At 49.5% G+C, this 21,848-nt stretch overlaps 1 protein-coding gene across 6 annotated transcripts in view; it reads right to left on the reverse strand.

Annotated features, from left to right (window-relative positions):
• APBA2 (amyloid beta precursor protein binding family A member 2) overlaps window positions 1–21,848 on the reverse strand; it is a 245,586-nt gene that overhangs the window by 198,905 nt on the left and 24,833 nt on the right. For all 6 annotated transcript variants that reach the window (XM_078078981.1, XM_078078978.1, XM_078078979.1 and 3 more), the window contains exon 2: window positions 1,839–1,945. The gene's annotated coding sequence lies outside the window, so the exon portion shown is untranslated. The remainder of the gene's footprint in view (window positions 1–1,838; window positions 1,946–21,848) is intronic.

Raw genomic sequence — 21,848 nt, forward strand, 5'->3', positions numbered from 1 at the left:
AGAAGAAACAGCTAAAAGCTGGAAGTGGTCGTCTATGGGGAGTAGGATAGGGCAGGAGTTGCACGGGGAGAGTAGGGCGGAAGCCAAGAGTCTATCATTTTCTTCATAAACCTTACAGAACTCTTGACTTCTCAAAATATGTATAGGTATTATATTGATAAAATAAAAATAGTATTTGAAAGAGTGAACCAAGGGCTGTGAAGGGGGCTGAGGGCAGGTGATGTATGTCATGTCACAGCCAGAAAGGACCTGGCCAAGAATGCTGTGTAAGCACGCCTGTGCACAGGGCTGGGTCCTAACTGCCTCAGTTTCCCCAGCACCCAGGACAGGGCCTGGCACAGTGACAAAGGCACCCTGCTACGAAAAGGGCTCATGTGGGATGATTACACAGCTGCTGCTGATGCCCCCATCCCTTGGCAGGAGAAGGCTGGGCTGCTCCTTTGACCAGACCCCATAGGCAGCTGGAAGATGGGCCCTGCCCTAGAAGGGGACGTGTTATGCATTGAATTATGGCCCCCAAGATAATGTTCAAGTCCTAACCCTCAGGACCTGTGCTTGTGACTCTATTTGCAAACACGGTCTCTCCAGATGATCACGTTAAGGTGAGGTCATTGGAGTGGGCCCTAATCCAGTATGACTGGTGCCCTTATATAAAGGGGAAATTTGGATTCAGAGATAGACACAAGCAGCAGGCCACGTGGTTAGAATTACGGCGCCAGAAGCCAAGGAACGCCAGAAACCACCAGCAGATGGAGAGAGGCCTGGAACCAAACCCCCTCACAGTCGCCAGAAGGAGCCATCTCCACTGCCCCCTCGATCTTGGATTTCCAGCCTCCAGAACTGTGAGAGAATAAGCCTCTGTTGTTTAAGACCCCAGTCGGTGGTACTTTGTCACAGCAGCCCTGAGAAGCTAATACAGGCCTGGGGACACACTCCCTAGCAGGTGCCACACCCTCAGGCACAGCCTTGTCTGATGCCTCAGTCATAGCCCGGGCGCCCGGCACAATCCACTTGGGCGAGGGTGGGGTGGATTGTCCACAGTGGTCCCCAAACCTCAGGCTGCCCTGCCCCACCTGCTGACCCTGGGGAGGGGCACCCCAGGCTGGCCACCTGTGTCAGAACAATGGCCTGGGTGCAGAACAATTTAGGAATTGTTATTGCTAGGTCAGCAGGGCAGACCCTGCCCACATCCTGGGGCCCTGATGGCTGCACTCCGAGGGAGAGACACCCCCCTGGATGCCCCTGGCCCCCCCACACCCTGACAGGAAGGGGGGGCTGCCTAGGAGGCAACACAGTGCCACTCAGAACACCAGGGCAGCAGAAGGGGACCCAGTGGGTCTGACAGGGGAGATGGACAGGGTCATAGGAAACATAGTCTACTGTGTGGCCACCTGTCCTCTAGGGACATCCTGTACTCCTTCCCGTCTCTCTCCACAAAATGAAGGTAAATTTATGGGGCGCCCGGGTGGCTCACTCAGTTAAGCGTCTGCCTTCAGCTCAGGTCATGATCCCGGGGTCCTGGGATCGAGCCCCGCATCGAGCCTGCTTCTCCCTCTCCCTCCGCTGCTCCCCCTGCTTCTGCTCTCTCACTCACGCTCTCTCTCCCTCAAATACATAAAATCTTTTTTAAAATGTTTAAAAAAAAATGAAGGTAACTTTGAAAAAAAAAAGGAAAACGATGAAAAAATTTTAGCGTAGCTGCATTTAAGCTTCTGTTAGAGAGAGAGGTGGGGGCAACAGGACGCACTGGTGTTCTCCCAGCTCCCATTCAGCCGAGGTGTCTATGCCAATGGCACGTGGGGCACAGCACAGCAGTGACAACCACAGGTCCTACTCACTCAGAGTCGCCGGGCCCCAGAGGACTCTCAGCCATCCGCAGGACGGTCCTGGCCTCGGAGGCTGGCGTGCCCACACGGGATTCAGCAATGTGTAAATCTTCTGGAGACTGAAACGAAAGAGAGCACAAATAGGGTGTCAGGGGGCTGCAGGCAAGCCGCTTGTTTATGAACACACGGGCGTTCTATCTGAGCGACGGACCACATGTTAAAAAAAGAGAGGCTAACACTGTTGGTGGGAATGCAAGCTGGTGCAACCACTCTGGAAAACAGTATGGAGGTTCCTCAAAAAGTTGAAAATGGAGCTACCATACGATCTAGCAATTGCACTACTGGGTATTTACCCCAAAGATACAAATGTAGGGATCCGAAGGGGTACGTGTACCCCGATGTTTATAGCAGGTCATGATCCCGGGGTCCTGGGATCGAGCCCCGCATCAAGTCATGATCATGACCTGTTTATAGTCCACAATAGCCAAACTGTGGAAAGAGCCAAGATGTCCATCAACAGATGAATGGATAAAGAAGATGTGGTATATATATATATATATATATATATATATATATATATATATATATATATATACAATGGAATATTATGCAGCCATCAAAAGGAATGAGATCCTGCCATCTGCAATGATGTGGATGGAACTAGAGGGTGTTATGCTGAGCGAAATAAGTCAATCAGAGAAAGACATGTATCATATGACCTCACTAATATGAGGAATTCTTAATCTCAGGAAACAAACTGAGGGTTGCTGGAGTGGGGGGTGGTGTGGGAGGGATGGGGTGGCTGGGTGATAGACACTGGGGAGGGTATGTGCTATGGTGAGCACTGTGAATTGTGCAAGACTGTTGAATCACAGATCTGTACCTCTGAAACAAATAATGCAATATATGTTAAGAAAAAACAAAAAAGAAGAAGATAGCAGGAGGGGAAGAATGAAGGGGGAGAATTCGGAGGGGGAGACAAACCATGAGAGATGATGGACTCTGAAAAACAAACTGAGGGTTCTAGAGGGGAGGGGGGTGAGAGGATGGGTTAGCCTGCTGATGGGTATTAAAGAGGGCACGTTCTGCATGGAGCACTGGGTGTTATGCACAAACAATGAATCGTGGAACACTACATCAAAAACTAATGATGTATGGTGATTAACATAACAATAAAAAATTTAAAAAATAAAAATAAATAAAAAAAATAAAGAGGCTAACAGCTCCCTGCACCGAAACGTTAAAAGCGGCTCAAAACTGTGGGATCAGAACTCTGGGGTTCTGCAGAACAGCCAAACATTCTGAAAATCAAAGAGTTGCAAGTAGATTATGAGTCTCTCGAGTCTCTCCAAGTTTTCGAGTGATCCCTCCTATTCGTTCCCCAAGGTCACCAAGCACAGAGAGCTAACGATTTGAGGCCACCAGCAGCCAGGCCTCAGCCGAAGAGAGTGGGGAATGTATTTCTCTAACCCTTTTGGAGGAAGATACAGGAAACCCAGCGGCATTAATATTGCAGGTTTCACTTGCTCTAACAGGAAATGAAGCACATTCTTCAAGGTTCGGTTCCCAATTTGTTTTCCAAAGAAGCAAAATGTGACACAAGATACAGAGTTCAGTGGCATTTGCGTTATTCATCTTAAAATCACGTGTGACATACATATGGGGCAATTCTACAAAATACACTAAACCAAGCCTTTTTAAAGAAAGGCTGACCACGTGCACACGTGGGTGCACAGTGCAAGCCATCCCCTGTGCAAGTGACGTCATTTCCTCCCTGACACACGGGGACGCCAGCACTCAGCCTGCGGCCTGCACACCAGTGCTACCCCGGCGTGGGTCACTGCCCAGATCTCTGCGCGGAACCGGTCTACAGGGAGACATCCTGGCTCACATCCTAACTCTGCCCCGTACAGCCTGGGAGGACGAAGGAACCTACCTATGCCTCAGTTTCCCTACTTTGGAGGAGGATGGGAGCACTGAGATATTCGGCGTCAGACCCCACCTCCAGCACCAGCAGCTTGGTCTCCCGACCATGTTGAATGAAGGCACTGAGCCCCATGACTTATAAGGTTCCTTAAGCTTTAATGGCACCTGCTCTGTTCCCTGGCCACGGAACAGGCCACCCAGCTGAAGGCCTCCTAAGTCCAAACACGGACCCCACGCCCCTCACCATGGGCCCACTCCAACACCACGGCGGGGGCATCACTGTCCATGCAGATACCACACAGGCCGAACCACACCTGTGCCAGCCCCCAGCTCCAGCCAGGGACACTAAGGAGGCGCGTGGAGGCATGGTACTACATGACACGTCACCGACTCTGGACCACGGTGTGCAAGGCAGCCGGGCTCCCCGGCCTGAGCCCTCATCACGCCCCAAGCCCCCCTGCCACTGGTAGCTCACCCCTTTCATGCCAGTGTTCGAGTCATTCCCTTTTTGGTTCCTCCAGAATCGTACTGACAAACTCCTATTCATTCTTTAAAACCCAACTGGGAAAGGCATCCCTGAGCTTCAGCGGTAAGCACACTCTTTCATTCCCGACCCTATCCCCCACTCCCTCTAGAAGCCCCCCCGGCCTCCTGAAGGCAGCGTTCCACAGACTGCAAATGCCACCGCACCCAGCAAACCACAGACACGGGACTCAAACACAGCCTTAAAGAAAGGGGAGGGTAAACGCAAGGCACCACATGGACTGGGAAAGGACTCTGAATGGGAGCGCTGAGCTGGGGTCACAGAGGCCGGCCACAGCAGAAGGGAAGTAGGAAACAGGCTCCTGAAACCATACTGAGCGCCCAACGCCAAGCTCAGAGGCTGGTGTTACCCCAGGCAAATGGGGCCACCAAAAGCTTCTGACTGTGGAGGGGGGTTACCATATCGGTTTGGTGCAGGACAACCTGGGAGGGGCAGGGTTCATCCAGGAGCCCCCAGAAGGAATGCAGAGCCCCTCAGGGAGAAGAAAGAGGCTCGACACTCTACTGAGCTCCCCCAGCAAAGGGTATGTTGATGAAGCTATTCAGAAAAGCTCCTCCCTGGCTTCTCCCTGCTCCCCACGACCCCTGGCCCTGCATTCTGTATGGAAAGCCTCCTGCCAGTCCCCAAAGCTGCCTAATTACTCTGCAAAACTGCCTTTAACCAACCTGCCTGTTAACTGCCATGGGCCACAGGCTGCCACGTACAGCGTGTCCCCGAGGCTAAAAATACAGCCAGCTCCTCAGCAGCACTCCTCCTCCAGAGGCCTTCCACGGGGGCAGAGGTGTGGCTGCCTGGGAACCAGGGAGTCTTCCTTGGCTGTTCATCCACCCTCCATTCAGAAGCCATCTGTGGGGACCTCCGGTCTCTGCTGCCATGATCCTCCCTGGCAGGAACCAGGTGACACTGTGTCCCTCCCCATTCTCCCCCTCCCCGGACCACCCTATACTCAGTCACTCACAAGGCTCACCCAGAAAAGGTTCACAAGGAAGTGGTAAACACTCCAGCAACTCATAAACCCCACAGTCATGAATGGACCGGGAGTAATGCACAGCTCCCAGCTGCCGCCCTCCACGGCTCCTTCCCAACCCCAGAAAGAATATGCGGAGGCATGGAGGTGGGCACCGGGAAGAAGTGACCCAGCTGTGACAGCCAAGCCAGGGTTGGGCTGGCATGGGGACACTGCCAGAGGACAACCTGGCCTGTTGGGAGGGCACGGTGCTGGCAATGCCACGCCCACCTCCACCACGTCCACACTGACACTGGGCCCCTGCACTGCAGAAAAATGGCCAAGCTCTGGAAGGCAGAGCTCAGAGGGTCAGGCCTGTCCCCAGGGTCAGGGGCAGCTCCAACCTTTGTCACCTGCAAGAGTCACTTCTTGCCTGAGGCCTTCTGTGCGCTGGGGCTGGGCCGTCCGGCCCTGCTCTGCCCGCTGCTCACACTCCCACAGCCCAGCACGCACACAGCCCACTGTCTTTTCAGTCAGAGGACTGAAAAGATGTCCCACCACATCTGCTCCCCAGGCTCAACCACCCAAGTGAGCTCAGCGAGGCCTTTCTCCACCTGGTCCCTAAAGAATCTGAGACAGAAAGCATACAGATGGCGGGCGCCTGGGTGGCTCAGTCAGTTAAGCGAAGCATCTGCCTTCGACTCAGGTCATGATCCTGGAGACCCAGGATCGAGTCCCGCATCGGGCTCCCTGCTCAGCGGGGAGTCTGCTTCTCCCTCTGACCCTCACCCCTCTTGTGCTTTCTCTCTCTCACTCTCTCTCTCACATAGATAAATAAAATCTTTACAAATATATATTTAAAAAAGAATACATACTGATGACGAACTGGTACAAGAAGACCCTCCACATCACTCATCATCAGGGAAATGTAACTCAAAACCACAGTGAGATATCACCTCACACCTGTCAGAAGGACTAGCATCAAAAACACAAGAAATAACAAGTGTTGGCGAGGACGTGGAGGAAAGAGAACCCTCGTGCACTGTGGGTGGGAAGTAAGTTGGTGCAGCCACTGTGAAAACAGTGGGGAAGTTCTTCAAAGAAAGTAAAAATAGATCCAGCGATTCCACTTCTGGGTATTTATCTGACCAATGGAAACACTAATTCCAAAACATATCTGCACCCCCATGTTCATTGCAGCATTATTTACAACAGCCAAGATATGGAAACAACCTAAATGCCCACTGACAGATGAATAGATAAAGAAAATATGGTTAAAAAAAGAAACGCATATATATACACAGTAGAATTATTATTCAGCCATTAAAAAAAAGGAAATCCTGCCATTTGCAACAACATGGATAGACCTTAATGGCATTATGCTAAGTGAAGTAAGTCAGACAGAGAAAGACAAACACCATATGATCTCTTATATGTGGATTCTAAAAAAAACAAAGAAACAAACAAAAACCCTGAGTTGAGAGATACAGAGAATAGACTGGCAGAGAACAGAATGCCAGAGGTGGGGGGTGCGGGGTGGGGGAAATGCATGAAGTGGATCAAAAGGTACAAACCCCCAGCTGTAAAATAAAGAGCATGGTGACTATAATTAATGACACTATACTGCATATTTGAAAGTTGCTAAGAGAGTAGATCTTAAAAGCTCTCCTCACAAGAAAAATAATTTTGTAATTATGCATGGTGATGGCTGTTAATGTGATGGTTTCTCAATATATACAAACATCAAACCATTGCTCTGTACACCTGAAAGTAATATAATGTTATGTGTTAATTATACCTCAACTTAAAAAAGTAAAAGAATGAATCTGAGAAGGCAAAAAGATAAAACCTAGGTCTGAGAGGACAGAAATGAGAATGTACAGACCAGGGGCTGGGCCCCAGATGTGCAGGCCAGAAGGTCCTGCCCTGAGGCTCTGCCCTGCCCAGACCTGGCCAGGCAGCCATACCCTCCTCACAGCCCTCGGGCAAATGGCACACGGCCCTGGCAGGTATCCTGGCACAGCTAAGTCAGTGTCCAAAAAGCCCTTCATGTTTCCTCTACCTCCAAGGGCCAGAGAATCAGGGGCTGCTCTTAATGTCTGCCTGGGAAGCCAAGAGTGGTCCCCTGATGCATGGAACATGGAGAACTTGCTCTCATCGTCCTCCAAAGCCTTCTCATCTCAACTGATAGCTACTTCTTTCAGGATGCTTAGGCTGAAGCCTCAGAGCCATCCTGGGCCCTTCTCCTTCCCTCATCCTCCCACCCTTCAGGAAACCATGGCTCCACCTTGGACGTTAACCCAGACTCCTAGCATGGCTCTCCCAAGACCACTGATGCCTGGGCTGAGCCTCCACCCCCTGTATGACTGCAGTGGCTCCGAACAGCTCGTTCTCTCTATGCTGGCCCCTTCTAATCTAGTCCTGGTGCACCAGCCCAAATGATCCTTCCCAATGGTAAGTCCTCACCAGTCTCTGAGGCCCTACACAATCTGACATGCATCTCTTCCACCACCTCTCATGACCTCTCGCTCTATACCTCTGCCTTTGCTCCCTCAGCACCAGCCACCTGGCCTCCTTGCTCTTCCTCGAACACACCAGAAAGATGTCACCGCAGGCCCTTTACACGGGCCATTCTCCTCACTGTCCACATGGCTCCCTCCTTCCCCTCCTCCATGCTGCTGTTCATATATCACCCTCCCGGATCACCCTACTTAAAACCACAATACCAGCCACCTCGCCTTCCCTGGCCTCCTCCCCTGCTTTATGCCTCCCCATAGCAATTACCACCATGTAATATGTGGTATATTTCTTTCATTTACCTTGGTTATGGCCTGCCTTCCCTCACTGGAAAGCAAGCTCTATCAGAGCAGGGATTTTCAATCAACATTCAATAAAAAATGCATGGAGTGAATGAATGAGTCCATCCTCCACCCGGGAGGAAAGTGGGACATGGGCACACCATAGCCAACACCCAGTGGCCCAGGAAACTGACGGGGACACAGCGCCGCTCTCCACCTCACACAGTGATGATGGCGAGACTCCAACATTTCTGAGCTGCCCAGAGGGAAGAAGAGGAAGTCCTTCTTGGGTCCAAATGTCCCCTCCAAATAAGCCCCCAAACAGTGCTACTGAGAGCCCAGGACTGGAAGCACCAGGTCCAGCCTTTCCTCCTGCCGAGGCTCAGAGGGCAACACAGACCCTCCACACCGCACCCTAGGTCTTGCTGTGGTTGGTAGCCCTGACCACACCCCCAGTAGCAGTGGGCACAGGGCCTGGGCCCCCGGCTGGCCACAACCACCCCCAGAGGCCACTATGGAGGGCTTAGGAGTCCATCTGGAGCCAGACTGCCCGGGCTTGCTTCCTGAGAACCCCAGCCAACTACTTAACTCCCCGGGCTTCTCCTGTCCTGTCTAGAACATGGGGGACCTCAGAAATCTCCACAGGCTTCTGGGAGGAGGAAGAACACTAACATGTACCAAACTGCCTAGAGTAGGGCCAGCTGGGGATGAGTAAGCCCCGTGACCCCTCTAAAGCAACACCAACAACTCAAGGCTGCCCTAGGACATAGGGCAATGAGAAATGAGAAGGGCAGACCTGAAAAGATGGAGAGGAACTAGATTTTTTTTTTTTTTAAAGATTTTATTTATTTATTTGACAGACAGAGAGACACACACAGCGATAGAGGGAACACAAGCAGGGGAAGTGGGAGAGGGAGAAGCAGGCTTCCCGCCGAGCAGGGAGCCCAATGCGGGGCTCGATCCCAGGACCCCGGGATCATGACCTGAGCTGAAGGCAGACGCTTAACAACTGAGCCACCCAGGCACCCCAAAGAACTAGATTTTTAAGCAAAATAATGAAAGGAAATAGAATTTAGTAGTCCACCTGTCTAATGACTCTGTCCTCAATACTCTTTGAGAATTCTCCTTACTGATCTAATGTGAGCCCTATGAGGTCTTCTGAAGAACACTGCAGACGGGAAACACTAAGGTTCACCATAATTTTCCTGGGGAAAAAAAAAATGTTCTTCCTATGATGGAAGGAACTAATCACATCATAGTGTGGAATGGTGGGTCTGGAACAGCCTTCCTGGCTCAGGTCCATGACTGGATGACAAGAGCCCACTCCCGTCAGCCAGGCTCCCTGATGGAACCCACGACAGACAAACCCAGTCAAAGACAGGCACCTCCTTCTCCTGCCTTTCCCAGGAGGGGCAAGTTGCGTTAGGAAATGAGCACCAGCCTGCGCCCTCATGCTCCAATCCTCTGCAGGGCCGGGCCTCCCAGGATACAGATGAGGAAACAGGTCCTAAGGGAAGGAGCCCACCCCAGCTACAAGCTGCCAGGTAAAGGGGTGCTCCCCCAGCTTTGGGGGACCACACTGGGCACTGGCTTGCAGGAAAGTCTAGGCTGGCCACCTCTGCAAGACCAGACGTGGGGGCGTGGCGTAGGGCTGTGCTCTCAGGTGGAGCCCGTGACCAGGACAAAGGCAGAAGGGGACCCACTCTCTTTCACAAAAACTCAAACCCACCAGCACACCCCACCTCAATGGCCTCCCCCCTTTCACATGGTCCTGGGAACCGAGGTGTGTTCCAAGAACATCTGTCCCTGGGAAGGTGCTCTGCTCTGGCGTGTGTGACAAAGGCCATATTAGGTACTTCCGCAGGCTCGGAAGGCAGCAGGGCCCCCCAGTCAAGTGTCTGGAGTAAAAAACATCAGCATCCACTGTGAAAGGCACCAAAATGGTGACTTTGGAAAGCATGGACCACAAGGCTCATGTGCCTCAGAGAGGGGTGCTGGGGGGAGCAGAGGGACAGCAAGCCCCAGGCCCCCGCAGAGAGAGCAGAGGGGCACACAATGGTTTAGGGCAGAGGGATGGGGACCAATCCAACCCACTGGCCCAGGGTGGAGGGTCCTTGTCCTCGGATGGGAGCCCCCGCCCCTTGTCCAGCAAACTACAGCCGGGAAGGTCCTCCCTCCAGGAATGACTCCAGGCCCGTGTGCCCAGCAGGAGGGAAGCCAGTGAGTATGCAGCCGCACCCTGGGGAGTTAGCACAACAGCCCTGAGGGAATTCTATTCTTATCTTGCCCAAGCAGGCCCGCAGAGAGGCTGAGGAAGGGTGAGTGACTTGCTCAAGGTGGCAGAGCTAAGTCCTGGGAGAAGCCAGGGCCCCAACCCTGGGGTGACCACATTCTGAAGACCCTCTCTGTTCTCCTGCCCCGTCCTGCCTTCTGTCTGGGCACCGGACATATGGAGCATTCAACGCAGGATGTGATGATGGGGCCACATTTAAGCACTTTTAAGTATATTTTTGTACTTTGTCAACTTCTGAGAGTGTTATCGTTTTGTTTTATGCCAAAAGGACCCTTCTCTTCGACTATCACAAAAATTTCCTCAGCATGATGGAATGGGGTAAGATGATGGAAATGCCACTAATTGTGTAAAAATGCTCCAGATGGACTAAAAATTTTGCATAGTATGTGAAGTATTGCCATCCTGAGTACTTCCATCCTGAGAACTTTTACTTTGAATGGCAGTGGGCTGTTGGAGGAGGAGGTTGAGGAGAGGAGGACATGATCTGACTTATGATTTTAAAAAGTGTATAACAGCTTTACTGAGATATTCCCGTACCATAAAATTCACCCCTTTAAAGTATACGCTACAGAGGTTTTTAACATGCTCACCATGCAATTATCACCACCATGTAATCCCAAAACATTTCCATCACCCGTACCCCTTAGCGGGCATCTCCCATTTCCCCCTCCCTACCCCAACCAGGGGATCCCCAGACAAGTGAATCCTAGAAATAGGTACTGAGCCCCCAAACTGCTCCCTGGCCTCTGGCTGGGTCACCACGCCCGCACAGGAAGCTAAGGCCCCTGGACCACACCCTAGGCCCATCATGATTTTAGTAGCTTACAGCTGTGGCTGGGTGGGCTGTCCTTTGATGTGCCACCTAGTACAGGTCCACGGATTGGGACCCGTCTAAACTGACCGCTCCCTAGCGTGTAACTCCATCTGAGCTCTCTGGAAGTCCACACTCACTGCCCACCTCTCAGCACCTCCAATGCGTGTCTAACAGGCACCTTGAGCTCAGCGGTGTTCAAATGGGGCCAAGTTTTCCCTGCAAAAGATCCAGCTCCACCTACAGCCTCCCCTACTCCCAGCTGATTACAACTCACTGCCCAGTTGGGGTCACCCTTGACTCCTTTCTCCCTCACCCCACCTGTGAGCCACCAGGACACATTATCGGCTTGAGCTTCAGATCCTTCCAGAACTCCACCTCCTCTGGTCCTCCCCACCACCCCAGGCAGCCATGGCCTCCATGATCTTGTGTCTCCTCACAGAGCTCCCTGCTTCAACCCTACCTTATTGGCGAGCGTGGTCCTTCGACACAACTCGGAGCAGCTATGTACTCAGGGTCTCCGTTAGCTTGGGCTACTAAAACAGAGTACCATGGACTGGGTGGCGCATCCACAGAAATTTATTTCTCACAGTTTTGGAGGCTAGAAATCCGAGATCATAGCACCAGTGTGGCTGGGTTCTAGTGAGAATTCCCTTCTGGGTTACACACTGCCCAGTTTTTGCTATGTCCTCATGTGGTGGATATCCTCACGGAGCTGTGTGGCCTCTTCTCATAAGGGCACTAATCCCATCATGAGGACCCCACCCTCATGACCTAAGTACCCCCAAAGGTCCCACTCCTAACACTGGGATGGGGCATTAAGTTAAACTACAAATTTGGGGGGACACAAACATTCAGTCCAGGATGTGTGCACACACCTGTATGATGGTTATACTGCAATAAAATGTTCGCTTAAGGAAACTGAAGTGGTTGGGGTAGGGAGGGGGAAATGGGAGATGCCCGCTAAGGGGTACGGGTGATGGAAATGTTCTGGGATTACATGGTGGTGACAATTGCCTGGTGAGCATGTTAAAAACCTCTGTAGCGTATACTTTAAAGGGGTGAATTTTATGGTACGGGAATATCTCAGTAAAGCTGTTATACACTTTTTAAAATCATAAGTCAGATCATGTCCTCCTCTCCTCAACCTCCTCCTCCAACAGCCCACTGCCATTCAAAGTAAAAGTTCTCAGGATGGCAGGAAAGGCCGCCACTCACGACCTCCAGGCCCTCTGGCCTTCCTCCTGGTCACGTGCTCTGCCCCTGCCTCATGGGCTCTTTGCTGTTCCCTGGACACCCCAGGCCTGACCTCCATGGTGTCCCACTCACCCCGAGGCCCCATCCCTTGTCCTGCCCTGTGCCTATCATGATCTACCTCACCTACTGGGGTGGAAATCCCTGCAATTCCCACCTGCTATGTGGTCCATGAAATATTCCCCTACCTGCAACACCTACGACAGTGCTCAGTGGCGACCCCCGGAATGTTGTTGATTCAGTATCAGGACTGTCCCAGGACACACACACAGACAGATGCTCATTCAGGGAGACCAATGGCCAGGTGGGCTGAGCGGCCACTCAACCAGGGTCTGAGGACTTGAGCTGCAGCTCACCCACCAGCCCCACACCATGTTTGGGACCAGCTCATTCATCAATACCTATGTGCCAGGCATGAGCTGGGGGTGAGCGAAGGCCCCCTCGGTGGGACCTTACCCGAATTTAGTTAATAGTAACGATAATATATCAGTATTGGCTCATCAATGCCAATTAATATGCCATATTCACACTAGATGTGAGTAATAGGGGAAAGCGGGGTTTGGGAGTGAGGAGGAAAATGGAAACTCTGAACTTTCTGTTCAATTTTTCTTTAAGTCTAAAACTGCTGAAAAGCATGAAGACTGTTGATTTTTTTTTTTTTTTTTCCAAATATAATGGTTGAGATTCAGAGGGCTAAATGTAAGCATGGACGCCACCGAGGAGCTAATGGGTACACTGGAAGACAAAGCTCCGGGATTCTCCCAGAATGCATGCAAACAGACCTGGGAAGCACCCTGCAGGAGGCCGGGTCTCTCCTGACTTTGCTGAGGGCCATTAGGCTCCAGGAGCATCCCCACCCCCAACCCCTGGCCCTGCCAAAGCCCGCCATCACAGCTTCCCGCTCTCCAAATTGAGGAATGTTAGTAAGTTCTCAGGGTTTCAGTTGTTCATCTTCTTTCCCTACAGACTGCTTTTTTTGGGGGGGAGGAAGGGGTGGTGGGCAGGGAGTGTGGGGACAACAAAGGAAACTCAGAAAAGATACAAACCTTAGCCCATGTTCTTGGCCTCTTCTGGGCTACTGCATTTCCCAGTTCATGGCCTAAGAGAGTGTTCTCGCCTTTATTTGGCTGTTGGTGGTGAATTACTTTTTTTGGCTGCTTTTCTCTTTTTTAAAAAATTTATTTCTTTAGAAGGAGTCCCAATGAAGCCCTTCAGAAAAGCAATTCAGCATTCCCTATCAAAAATTTAAATCTGCATATCCTTTTATCCAACAACGCCATTTCCAGAAGGACTCACATACATCTGAAATGATGTCTGTATGAGGATTTTTCATTGCAGCCATCATTTTGAAAACTGGAAACAACCTAAGTGCCCATAAAGAGAAGAACAGTTAAATAAATTATGGCAGAGTCCACACGCTGGAATACTTCAAGGCATTTTTTTCTAAAAGAGGTAGATGAATATGTACAGACAGAGAGAAATCTTACGGCCTATTGTGGAGTGGAAATGGTAAGACAGCTAGAGGGTGGGCGTATGTGTATAGATCCATCAAGCCAGCTAGAAAACATATGCATATCTGCAAGTTCATGTATGGATGCAAAGGCATACAGAACAGACCAGAAAGGACCAAATGCTTGTCAGCAGTTTCCTCTGGGGAAGGGAGTGGAAACAGGGCAGGCTAAGGGGGTGTTCACTTTTAATTTATTAAATACGTGTGTGCTGGTTGAATCTTTTACCCAAATACATTTATTATTCACCACCACCATAATGAAACCCCCAATCTGTGCCTTCCAGGATGTCACATTATAGCGAGGGAGCTGTCTGCAGTAAGAGAAGTGACCGAGGGGAAGGGGAAGGATGGGCGGGAAGAGAGGGGGTGGGACTTCCCGCAGGAGCCACTGCTCCTGAATGCCAGGGAAGAGCGCAGGAGAGTCTGAGTCTCTTCAGGAAGACAGCTGCCGGAGCAGAGATGCCAAGCTCCCAAACGATCAGGACATCCACACACATCATAGGGCAAGCCCAGAGTTAACAAAACCACAAGGGGAGGCGGTGACCCAAGAGAGAAGAACACAGGGGCTCGGGGACCTGGGGGACCAAGATGTTCTAGGCCAGAGCGGTGGGAGACGCTGGGGTATCAATCTGTGGGGAAAGCAGAGAATCTGGCACCATTCCCTGAGTGGTTCACGTGCTAGTGTGTGTGGCGGGTGTATGCGTTAACGTGCTGTGTGTGGGGGGGTGTATATGGATGTGTGGGGGGGGTGGTATGGCTGGTATGTGTGGCGTCTGTGGTGTGTACGGCTAGTGGGGGTGTATGTATGTACGTGGTGTATGTGCGATACGTGTGTGGATGTGGGTGGTGGGTGGCGTGGCTGGTGTGTCTGTGTAGGACTGGGAAAGACAGGCGGGCCGGCAGCCTCGAACACGCAGCAGGGACCAGCTCAGCCCTGGCAGGGCTCGGGAACAGGGGGTGCTGCTGCTCAGTACCCCCTACCCCACACCGTGGCCAACCCGCTCAGGCCTCAGGGCGTGCTAACTCTCTAGGCAGAGAGGATGAGAAGCATCTCTGCCTCCCAAAACAGCACTGACGAAGGGGCTCACGAGGGTCAGGCCAGACCCCGAGTGCTCTGGAGGCTTTTTTCTCTAATCTTCTCTGGGGAGGGAGAGGTCAGGCAAAAGCTCAGAGGAAGAGCCCTGCATTAGGACTGAGCCGTGAGGGGGAGCAGGTGGTGGAGAGTCCCTGAGTGAAAGTGCCCCGGGGAACAGAAGCAGCTTGTCAAAACAGCCACCCTTCTGAAATCTGGGCAGAATAGCTAATCCCACAATGCGGGGCTAGTCTTGTGGGAGCCCACAGGAGAACAAAAGCACTCCGAGGAGAGACTCTGCCGCAAGATGGCCCAAAAACCCCAACCTGCTGAAAACTTCTGCGGCAATATCAGATCCTTCCTAGACAAAAAAGCAAACATACACCTCTTCCCGTGTAACAGTTCTTTTAAAGCCTGCTTCCCTTTTAAAGCCACCTAATAACAATTACATTCTCACACAAATCGTGCTTGGAAGTGACGCTTTCGCAGGGTGTGGACCAACAAAGCAGGGACGGAGGCCCCGGATGCGGTGGGGCCGCCTGTCAGCTCCACCTGTGTCTCATATGCAGTACCCCACACACTGCTACCCAGAAGGGCAGCCAGGAAACTATTTTCCACCCTCCATTAGGAGGTACTCTCACATCATTAAAAAGCCTATACGTAATTCTCAGGCCAAACACAATGGAAACCTAAAATATTTTCTAAAAACCAAAAGTCTCTTCTCAAGTTTCTCTCCTCAAGGACCTCCACACGGGGGAAGGAATACCACGTAGCTGGCATGATTATGCAGGACCAGCGCACACGGATGTTTAAGACCCTCTGTTCTACAAGGGTCCAAGTGCACCCCCACCGCCCTGCAGCCTGTCACTGAAGCCCGGCCGGAGGGTGGAGGGGGGGCTCCCCACAAAGGAGGCCAAAGCCAATGGGCACAGCCACGCCTTTACCTAGATGTCACATCCCCAGATTAGAATCTGCAGGAAAGGTTCCCAAGCTTCAAAACACACTGAAAGAAGAGAAGTGATTTTATGCCACAACTAGTAGCATTTTTTTCTAAAATTTTCATACCTGCTCAAGTTCTAAAGACTTGAGCCCCACCTGGAGGGGGCTGCCCGGGGCTATCTGCTTCTGTAACTCCATCACCTGACCCAGCTGAGTCCCCAGCCTCCACCGTGGGTCTTATCCACACCTCAGGCTACTGTGAAGACAAAGTGGTGGACAGATGCCAAGGTGTTGGTGTCCCACACAAACGGGATGGCTGTATGAGGAGGGGTGCACCCCCGTGCTTTCAATTCAGTTATTGAGCAGGCCTCGCAAGGCAGCCTCTGGCTGCCCAGAAGTTCTTGCATTCAGGCCGTGTACATAACACGCGCACACTGTGGTGCAGACGCATTCTGCTTGGTACACGACAACACTCAGGGGTCCCTGCCCCAGACGGTGCCGCTGTGTTAAATACAAGCGTGCAGGCTCCATGGAGCAAGGAAGCCCCCGGCTCGCCCACCGCGGTGCTGGGCAGGAGGTGCTCAGTAAATATATGCCGGATCATGAATGAGTGGATACATGGATGGATGTGACGTGTCCTTGAAATCGTTTCCTTACAAGTTTTTTAATGTGTATTTTTAAAGTAAATAAACACACAAGATACCTTCAAGTAAAAGGCCCAGGGAACAAAGGATAAAAATCAGGAGGCATTAGGACCAGGGGTCTGTCCTCTGACATCCCTGCAGTTTGAAAGGATTGCCCAATAACTGGATGAGGGTGCCTGGCAGAAATGAGCCCGGCTCTTCTTTCACCCCTAGGGAATCCGAAGAGGAAAGAGGGGCAGCCCCTGGAGGGTGCCGAGCTACGGCCATCCAGCCCCCTCACTCTGCTCCTGCCCAGTTAAGTGGCTAGCAGCTTGGGATTCGGGCCTTTGCATGAGGTCTTCACCTTTCCTTTTTTTAAAGATTTTATTTATTTATTTATTTATTTATTTATTTGAGAGAGAGAGTACAAGCAGGGGGAGCGGGAGAGGGCGAAGCAGGCTCCCCACTAAGCAGGACCCTGGGATCATGACCTGAGCCGAAGGCAGATGCTTAACCGACTGAGCCACCCAGCCGCCCCTTTTTTTATTATTATTATTTTTACAATGTTACTTATTTATTTGAGAGAGAAAGAGAGAGGTCCTCATCTTAACAGCGTTGTCTAGGGCTGGATGTGGTTTCTGGGGCAGGCGGGGGAAGCCAGTCCTGAACGAAGGCAAAAGCCTAATCAACCCCATCATAGATTCTAAATCTCCACGTCACTGAAGCCCCAGTTTCTCTGTTTCAGATTTCAAAGCATAAAAGGACAAATCTTTGAATAAGCCATGCTTCCTAATCCATAGTATATTCTCAGAAATAGAAAGTCTCTCCTCTGGCCCTTCCTTGAAATAGCCTGGCTCTTACATGTGACAAAATGATGCAAAGTGGCATCTCCATGACCCAAATACGAACACTAGAAATACTTCCGTGTCTTCTGAGTGGCAATAAAATTATTTAAAATAATTTAATATCAAGCCCATTTAATAGAACTCAAAATAGCTCAGGCAAATACACTACTCGAGAGAATGAATATGGAATGAAAAATTCAAACAGATACAGCTATATAAGTAAGATTGAAAAAAGAAAAACCCCCACTTCATTGCCATATAGGATTTCCAAAGATGATGCTCTTGAAATCTCTTTTAAAGCAGTATGGTCCAACTTCCTACAAATCCAAATGACTTTGGTGACATCTGGCTTCAGCAGCTAGCTGCAAATACGCAGCCTCATTACTGTACTTGGAATGGGAATAACAAGGAAGCATCTCTTTCCACCCTTCCATCACGAAAGCTAAGTGAATCTATAATCAGCACTGTTAGAGCTCCCTTTCTGATGATAATCAGAAACGTTTTTCAGCTGGGCTCTGAGCAATCGAGGGGACTGTCCACCGGCCACGGTGTGGGGGTGGGGGTGGGTGGGTGAGGGGAGCATCACAGCAAATGCCTTTTTGGTTTTTTTTTAAACGTGAAACATTTCTGGATGGCTTAAGCAAGATGTATTTTGATTTAAACGCTCTATTAAATTGAAGAAAGAGAAAGAATCCATACACAGCTCCTGACAGAATAAGGGAATATCATTAGCCCCCAAACTGTAAATGAAATGCAGGGAAGTGCAGTGAATTAAACCCCCTCTGTGACCCCCGCATAGGTCTGGGCATCTTATCTCCACCAAGCAGGCCAGCAGGCAAGCTGCAGCCGCACAACCCCGTGCGAGCCCCAAACACCAGCACCACGCTATCTTATTTGTTCAGGGGAAGCAAAATGGTCCAGGGCTGGTGGCTGTGTTCTTTCTTCCCAACAAGACCTAATTGCTATTGTCCTTCTCCGGGATCCAGTCTCCCTAGATAAAGAGTGGGGAGGCAGCCAGCAGAACTCAAACCATTCACTCACAGGCTCTTCCCTCGTAGATTAGACCTCAGTGCGGCACAGTTTCCAAACCAAAAATGCAGAACCCATGAACAGAGAACCTTCTGTTCCAGAAGGTATTTATATGAAGTCAAAATCAAAATCACATCTTACGGCTGTTTTTTTTTTAACACACTTAATCAGTGTTTTCTTATTGCAAAACCTAGAAGATGTTTAACATTTTTATAACCAGAAACACTGTTTCTTATTGGAAACCAGCAAATGTAAGTTATTCATATAGTGATCCTCCTTTCTGGAAAAGAATCACATTTGTGAAACTGGGATATTTCCCCAAATCAAGATTTATGATCCCTGAAACTCAAAATATTCTAATTTTTAAATAATTTCATATCAAGCCCAGTTAATAGAATGCAAACAATCTCTAAAACAGATACACTATTATTTTTTTTTAAGATTTTATTTATTCATTTGCCAGAGACAGAGTGAGAACAAACAGAGGGAGAGGGAGAAGCAGGGGGAGAAGGAGGCAGAGGGAGAAGCAGACTCCACGCTGAGCAAGGAGCCCGATGTAGGACTCGATCCCAGGACCCTGGGACCATGACCTGAGCCGAAGGCAGACGCTTAACCGACTGAGCCACCCAGGCATCCCACAGATACACTATTAGACAGAACTGATATAAAACTAAAATTTCAAACAGATGCAGCTACATAACAAAAATGGAAAGAGAAAAATTGCTTCATTGCAATAACCAGCCATGGTTCTGACATCTATGAAAGCAAATCACTGCAGTGCAATGAGATAAGTTTTACAAGAGAAAATGATGGGTGCACACAATATTAAAGAAGAACAGAGTTGGAGGATTGACACCACCGGACTTCATGACTTGCTATAAAGCTATAGTAATCAAGACAATACAGTAGTGGTGAAAAGAATAGACGAATAGATCAATGGAACAGACTACAGAGCCCAGAAATCGGCCCACATAATAATCATCAATTGATTTTGGACAAAAAAGCAAAGGCAAATACAATAGAGTTTTTTCAACAAATAGCACTAGAACTGGACATACGCTTGCGAAACTGTGAATCCAAACACAGACTTCACCTCCCTCATAAAAATGAATTCAAAATGTGTCACAGACCTAACTGACAAACACAAAACTTTAAGACTCTAAGAAGACAACATAGGAGAAAATCTAAATCTAGATGACCTTGTGTTTGGCAATGACTTGTTTTATATACAACACCAAAGGCAAAATCCACACGAGAAAGAATAAATAAGCTGAACTTCATTAAAATTAAAAGTTTCTGCTCTGTGAAAGACACTGTTAAAAGAATGAAAAGACGAGCCACAGACTGAGAGAAAATATTTACAAGAGACATATCTGATAAAAGGCTGTTATCCAAAATATAAAAGAACACTTGAAATTCAACAATAAGAAAACAAACAATCCAATTATAAAACGGGCCAAACATGTGAACAGACACCTCACCAAAGGCGATATACAGATGGTCAATAAGCATATGAAAAGATCCTCTACATCATATGTCACCAGAGAAATGCAAATTAAAACAACAGTGAGATACCACTACGTACCTATTTGAATGGCCAAAATCTGGAACACGGCCAAAGGCTGACAAGAATGTGGAGAAAAGGAACTCTCATTCATTGCTGGTGGGGCTGCAAAATGGGAAAGCCTCTTTGGAAGACAGTGTGACAGTTTCTTTTTCTTTTCTTTTCTTTTTTTTTTTTTTGGACAGTTTCTTGAGAAAAATGAACATACTACTCTTACCATAGGGCCTAGCAATGGCATTCTTTGGCATTTCACCCAAAGGAGTTGAAAATTTCTGACCACACAAAAACCTGCACATGCATGTTTACAGCCGTGTTCTTCATAACTGACAAACTTGGAAGCAACCAAGATGTCCTTCAGTAGGTGAACAGATAAATTCTGGTACACCCAGGCCATGGAGTATTATTAAACACTAAAAAGAAATGAGCTGTCAAGCCAGGAGAAGACATGAAGGAACTTTAAATGCCTACCACCAAGTGAAAGAAGCCAAGCAAAAAGGGCTATATACTGTAGGATTCCACTTGCATGACACTGTATGAAAGGCAAAACTATGGAGACAGCAGAAAGATCGAGGTGGCCACGAGTCACAGGGGCATGGGGATGAATGAATAGGAACACAGATTTTTAGGTGGTGAAACAAATTCTGTTGGGCTGTATGATACTCTAATGGTGGACATACATCATGATACGTTTATCCAAACCCCCAGAATGTACAACATCAAGTGACCCCCAATGTGAACTCTGGACTGTGGGTGACAATGATGTGACAATGTAGGTTCACCAACTGTGACTAATGTACCACATCGGTGGGGATGTTGACAATGGCAGAGGCTGTGCATATGTGGGGAAGAGAAGGTATACGGGAAATCTCTGTACTTTCTCGATTTTGCTGTGAATTTACAACTGCTCCCCAAATAGTCTATTAAAACAAAGAGGATAGTAGGCACTGTCTTTCCCAGCTAACTCCGATGATGTGATGACGAGGCTTGAAGCAAAGTCCAGATGCTCCAGATTGAAAACTCCTTCACCAACCTCTTCCATGGACTAGAAATGCCCCAGTCCTCATGCCTTTGACACAAGATAAGGCTGCTCTCAAGATGCAAGGAACATCTGGCCAGGGCAGCACTTTACTGTATTGCTCACTACCGAGGTTTCATCAGGAATGACTGTGCCAGGTACTATGACCCCAACAATCACTGAGCCCCTCTCATTGCCTGCCTCGTGCTGATGGATGCTTTACACTGTGGCTCCCACCCCCGCCCTTCCCACCTGAGGACAGACACCTCTGTCTAAGCCTTACCAGGTAAGGGGACAGATGGGTCCAGTCACTGGCTGCTGCGAGGCTCTAGAGAAAGGACAGGATTCCTTCACTCAGACTAACTAATCAAATGGGGACAGGGCTTATAATGAAAAGCCACATTCCCTGATCCAGACTTGCCCACTCCACTGCCAACCTTTTTCATCATTTCCAATTCTAATTCTTCCGGTGGCTCTTCCCACCCCTCTAAATAATGGTTTTAAACTCTATTTCTGAATATATTATTGACTTCAGATACTATTCATCGACACCTTTCATGAGAGGTGACATTTGCAGGACCTCCCAGGCTCTTGTGCAACTGACCATGATCAGCGTACCTCCTACAGAGTCCATAATGGGAGTTCCCATCTGCAGCAGGAGCTCCGGGAGAAACACGTCCTTCCAAGAAGCTCCCACCCAATTCTGGGAACAGATAAGCATTCTTCAGATGGCCCATAAGCATGCAGCCTTCAGGATGAATGTAGGTTCTTTTCTCAAAAAAAGAAAAAAAAAAGAAATGTAAAGCCCTAGATATGAGGTGGCATTAATTTGGTATGTCTCGGGGCGCCTGGG

This window comes from Halichoerus grypus, chromosome 8 (genome assembly GCF_964656455.1).
Source record: "Halichoerus grypus chromosome 8, mHalGry1.hap1.1, whole genome shotgun sequence".
Classification (NCBI taxonomy): domain Eukaryota; kingdom Metazoa; phylum Chordata; class Mammalia; order Carnivora; family Phocidae; genus Halichoerus; species Halichoerus grypus.